Genomic DNA, 5473 nt, shown 5'->3' with positions numbered 1-5473 from the left:
CCTGGTGGGCGCGGGTGGGGGCCTGCAGCCCCGGAAGGACTCCCCCGCCGAGAGACATAGCTAAACGCCGGGTGGTGGATGAGGCGCGGGGCGTGGTGTACCAGGGGCAGATCGACAACATCTCCGGCTTCCCTTGCTGGACCCACCGGGGAAGCGCCTCTCGGGCATCTGTGCTCTAATAAATCTTGCCACTATTGCTTAAATCTTCCTGCACACGCGCCCCTGAAGTGCCTTTCCTGGGACTCCGGGGGAGAGCCTGTTTCCTCTGGAAGCACTTGGAGCAGGAAAGGTGGGAAGACAGATGAGGCAGCCCGGCGTCGGGCAGCAAGCCCGCTCCTTTGCAGCTGGACGCCCGTCCCGCGGGGACCAGGCCCGCAGGGAGCCAGGGCGGGAGGCAATTGGGAAGCTGGGGCAGAGGGGGTGGCCCAGCCTCTGAGCGTGGCACCTGGGCAGGCTTCCTCCCGGGAGAAGCGGGAAAAGCACAGTCCAAGCTCGAAGGGTGATGGGAGGGCCCAAGGGCAATTGTGTGCAGAAGGTGTTTTACGTGCGGGGAAGCTTAGCCAATGCACCAGGGCCGTGCAGAGCCCCCAACCCAGCTCTCCCCGGGCACCGCCTGGGACCACAAAGACATGTCTGGCCTTCAAGCTGATAAAGTCCACTGGGTATCTACTGTGGGGAATGAGATGGGGAGAGAGAGAGAGAGAGAGAGAGAGAGAGAGAGACAAGACTGTGGGAGAGAGACCAACAATGGGAAACATAGATCTAGAGACCCAGGCGCAGGGATGTCACACAGACAGGGACAGACGTAGACAGAAAGCACACCACAGAGACTGACAGCCGTCAGAGAGCAACAGAGATTCTGAGACAGAGACGTGAGAGACTGAGACAGAAAGTCAGAGAGAGCCCTCGCCGGTGCGGCTCAGTGGATAGAGCATCGGCCTGCGGGCTGAAGGGTCCCGGGTTCAGTTCTGCTCAAGGGCACGTGCCTCGGTCGCAGGCTCGATGGAAGGCAACCGGTTGATGTGTTATCTCTCTGACATCAATGTTTCTTCTCTCTCTCTGTGTCTCTCCCTCCCTCCACTCTCTCTAAAATTCAGTGGAAAAATAGCCTCAAGTGAGGATGAACAACAACAAAAAGAGAGAGAGAGAGAAAGGGACAGACAGAAACAGAAGAGGGGAGACAAAAAGAGACACCGACAGAGAAAGGGGGAGATAGAGAAGGAAGGGGAGACATCCCGGGTTCAGTTCTGCTCAAGGGCACGTGCCTCGGTCGCAGGCTCGATGGAAGGCAACCGGTTGATGTGTTATCTCTCTGACATCAATGTTTCTTCTCTCTCTCTGTGTCTCTCCCTCCCTCCACTCTCTCTAAAATTCAGTGGAAAAATAGCCTCAAGTGAGGATTAACAACAACAAAAAGAGAGAGAAAGAGACAGATAGAAACAGAAGAGGGGAGACAAAAAGAGACACCGGCAGAGAAAGGGGGAGATAGAGAAGGAAGGGGAGACGGGAGCAGGTTGATAGACAGAAATGGAGGTGCCGAGAGAGGAGAGACGGAGAGAGGGGCCCGTTCGGCGATGATTCTCTGGCCCCTTATTACGGACCTGGCAGACCTCCTGTTCCCCCTCCTCGCCCGGCCCCTGGGGCAAGACTGCTCTCCGCCAGCCCAGCCCTGTTGGGTGTGTGTGTCCTGCATACCCGCCCGTGAGTGGGACGTGTAGCATTCAGTTTAGCAGGGGGTGCACTCAGGGAGGAAGGAGATGCGACCGACTTCTGGGGCAAGGAGCGTGCGCACAGACACCCCCAGCACCCCATCTGATGTGCGCTTGATATCCAATGGTCGGAGGAGCCAGACGCCTCCGCTACATCCCCTCTGGGCGTTACTGCAGGAGGTCCCCACTAGGAACATTCTGGCAGAGGGATGGGTGCAGAGCAGATAGAGAACATCAAACTGATAATGGTGCCAGTGTCTTTCTAGGAGATTCTGGAAGCCCCTGTCCCCCACGAGGTTAGTGGTCTGGGGATAGAAACCCTCTTGTAGGCAGAACAAGGACTATATTGGTGCATCTCACCGGGGTTCAGGTGTTATGTGGCCTTCGGGCTCAGCGGGATTGAGGTGCTCAAATGATGTTTTTAGGACCCGGGTCTCTCTCTCTCTCTCTCTTTTTTTCCTGCTTTCCTGTGCATTCTTTTATCCTTATGCAGCATCTTCATCTGTGTTCCCCGGAATCAGACCCCGAGACAAGGATCGGATTGCGAGTAACTTATTTTGGGAGCGATCTCAGAAAACTCCGGGAGGGGAGTGGGGCAAGGGGGGCAGGAAAAGGGAGGAAAGCAGCAAAGGACGAATTGTCCTGTGTCAGGGCTCAGTCTGCTGGGGCCTCCGGGAGACGGTGAGGGACTTGCACCCCAGACTTAGCTCCTTTGAGGGGCAATAGAGACCAGGTATTTGCCCACTCACTATGACCAGTCATTGGTTCAAGGGTGTGAATTGTCTGGCACATCCAGACTTCCCTGCATGTGGAAAAGTCCTGCCATCACCTTGATCTTGTACTTGTGGCCTCTGGAACCGCGAGGCACTGGATTCCCGCTGTTTTCCGTCACCCAGCTTGTGGCAGTCTGTTACAGCAGCCCGAGCAAACGAATACACCCTATTTATCAACTTTCTGTCTTTCCCCTCTTTCTCCATCTTTTCCCCATCATCCATTGGTTCCTTTATTTACCAAATATTTCCTAAAGCTTGACTCACCTGATGTCATACATGAAAAACCCATATATCTTGCCACAGAGAGCCGAGGCCCACAAAACCCAAAGACACAGAAAACAAGATGATGGTTTACAATCCCAAAGGGACCAGGACCTTTCTCTTAGGAGAATCAGCAGCTGCCTGAAGGTATTAAAGATGGTAGCATCGAGCTAGACTTTCTCCAAAGGATCCCTAGAGGAAGAGGATTGAAGGGAGCGAGGTCACGATGCTCACCTTCTCTCTGCTCCTTTGCACACACCCACTCACTCGGGGCCAGCATCCCCCCTGAGTGTCTCTTTGTCCCCTCCTCTCCGACCCGTTCCTCAGCTCCTTCCCTGATTCTCTGGCTGCCTCCTGGCCTTCCTGGCCTCTTTCTGCCTCTCCAGCCCAAGCTCCACCCAGCAACCAGAGGGCTCTTCCAAATCGCTTTTTATTTCAGGAGTAATAAGTGAATTGGTTCCCATGATAAAAAGTCAAAGCAAGGCAGAAATATGTGGAGTGGAGTTGGGAAACACAATCCAACCATATCCTGCCTCCATTCTAAACTTCCCTGTGGCTCTCCGTCCTCCATCCTCAACTTTCCTATGGCTCTCCGTCCTCCGTCCTAAACTTTCCTTTGTCTCTCCATCCTTCTCTGTGTAAACCCCAAGGCCACCCATGTTGAAGGTTCTGGTCAGGCCCTGCCCACTCTTCCCCAAGACCCTCCCTCCAGCCACTCCAATGGTTGCCATTTTCAGCCCTTCAACCCTCTCTCCCTATCTCTGTACCTCGCTCACCTCAGGACCTTTCCACATGCCATCCACACCCAGGATGCTGTTCTCTGTCCCCTTACACCAGTTCATCCTTACTCACCCCCAGTTTGATCGCGGTAAGACCTTGCCTTTGGCTGCTCTCACCCAGTGCAGATCCTGGGACAAAGGTTCCAGTGTGTTCATTTCCTACATCTGCCATAACAGAGTACCACACACTTGGAGTTGGGAAACACAATCCAACCATATCCTGCCTCCCTTCTAAACTTTCCTGTGGCTCTCCGTCCTCCGTCCTCAACTTCCCTATGGCTCTCCATCCTCCATCCTAAACTTCCTTATGGCTCTTTGTCCTCCATCCTCCATCCTAAACTTCCCTATGGCTCTCGATCCTCCATCCTAAACTTCCCTATGGCTCTCGATCCTCCATCCTAAACTTCCCTATGGCTCTCGATCCTCCATCCTAAACTTCCCTATGGCTCTCGATCCTCCATCCTAAACTTCCCTATGGCTCTCGATCCTCCATCCTAAACTTCCCTATGGCTCTCGATCCTCCATCCTAAACTTCCCTATGGCTCTCGATCCTCCATCCTAAACTTCCCTATGGCTCTCGATCCTCCATCCTAAACTTCCCTATGGCTCTCGATCCTCCATCCTAAACTTCCCTATGGCTCTCGATCCTCCATCCTAAACTTCCCTATGGCTCTCGATCCTCCATCCTAAACTTCCCTATGGCTCTCGATCCTCCATCCTAAACTTCCCTATGGCTCTCCGTCCTCCATCCTAAACTTCCCTATGGCTCTCCGTCCTCCATCCTAAACTTTCCTTTGTCTCTCCATCATTCTCTGTGTAAACCCCAAGTTCATCCATGTTCAAGGTTCTGGTCAGGCCCTGCCCACTCTTTCCCAAGACCCTCCCTCCAGCCACTCCAATGGCTTGCCATTTTCAGCCCCTCAAACCCTCTCTCCCTATCTCTGTACCTCGCTCACCTCAGGACCTTTCCACATGCCATCCACACCCGGGATGCTGTTCTCTGTCTCCTTACACCAGTTCATCCTTACTCACCCCCAGTTTGATTGCGGTAAGACCTTGCCTTGGGCTGCTCTCACCCAGTGCAGATCCTGGGACAAGGATTCCAGTGTGTTCATTTCCTATATCTGCCATAACAGAGTACCACACATGCAACTTCCCTATGGCTCTCCATCCTCCATCCTAAACTTTCCTGTGGCTCTCCATCTTCCATCCTCCATCCTCCATCCTGAACTTTCCTATGTCTCTCCATCCTCCATCCTCAACTTTCCTATGGCTCTCCGTCCTCCGTCCTAAACTTTCCTTTGTCTCTCCATCCTTCTCTGTGTAAACCCCAAGGCCACCCATGTTGAAGGTTCTGGTCAGGCCCTGCCCACTCTTCCCCAAGACCCTCCCTCCAGCCACTCCAATGGTTGCCATTTTCAGCCCTTCAACCCTCTCTCCCTATCTCTGTACCTCGCTCACCTCAGGACCTTTCCACATGCCATCCACACCCAGGATGCTGTTCTCTGTCCCCTTACACCAGTTCATCCTTACTCACCCCCAGTTTGATCGCGGTAAGACCTTGCCTTTGGCTGCTCTCACCCAGTGCAGATCCTGGGACAAAGGTTCCAGTGTGTTCATTTCCTACATCTGCCATAACAGAGTACCACACACTGGGGACTTAAAGCAACAGGCGTTTATTCCCTCGCAGCTCTGGGGGTGGGAAGCCCAAAATCAAGGTGTGGGCAGTGTTGGTCCCTTCTTGGGGGCTCGGGGAGAATCTGCTTCGTGCCTCTCTCCTGGTTCCTGGCCGTGGCCACAGCCCTCGGCGTCCCGTGACTTGCAGAAGCCTCCTTCCCATCTCTGCCTCGGTTGTCACATGGCCCTTCTGTGGCTCTTCCCCTTCGCCGGCTGAGGGCCGCTGTGAGAGGTATTAGACCAACGGTTCTCAACCTGTGGTCGCGACCCCTTT

Source organism: Myotis brandtii, unplaced genomic scaffold (genome assembly GCF_000412655.1).
Source record: "Myotis brandtii unplaced genomic scaffold, ASM41265v1 scaffold827, whole genome shotgun sequence".
Lineage (NCBI taxonomy): Eukaryota > Metazoa > Chordata > Mammalia > Chiroptera > Vespertilionidae > Myotis > Myotis brandtii.
Note: the sequence above shows the minus strand (reverse complement) of the source record.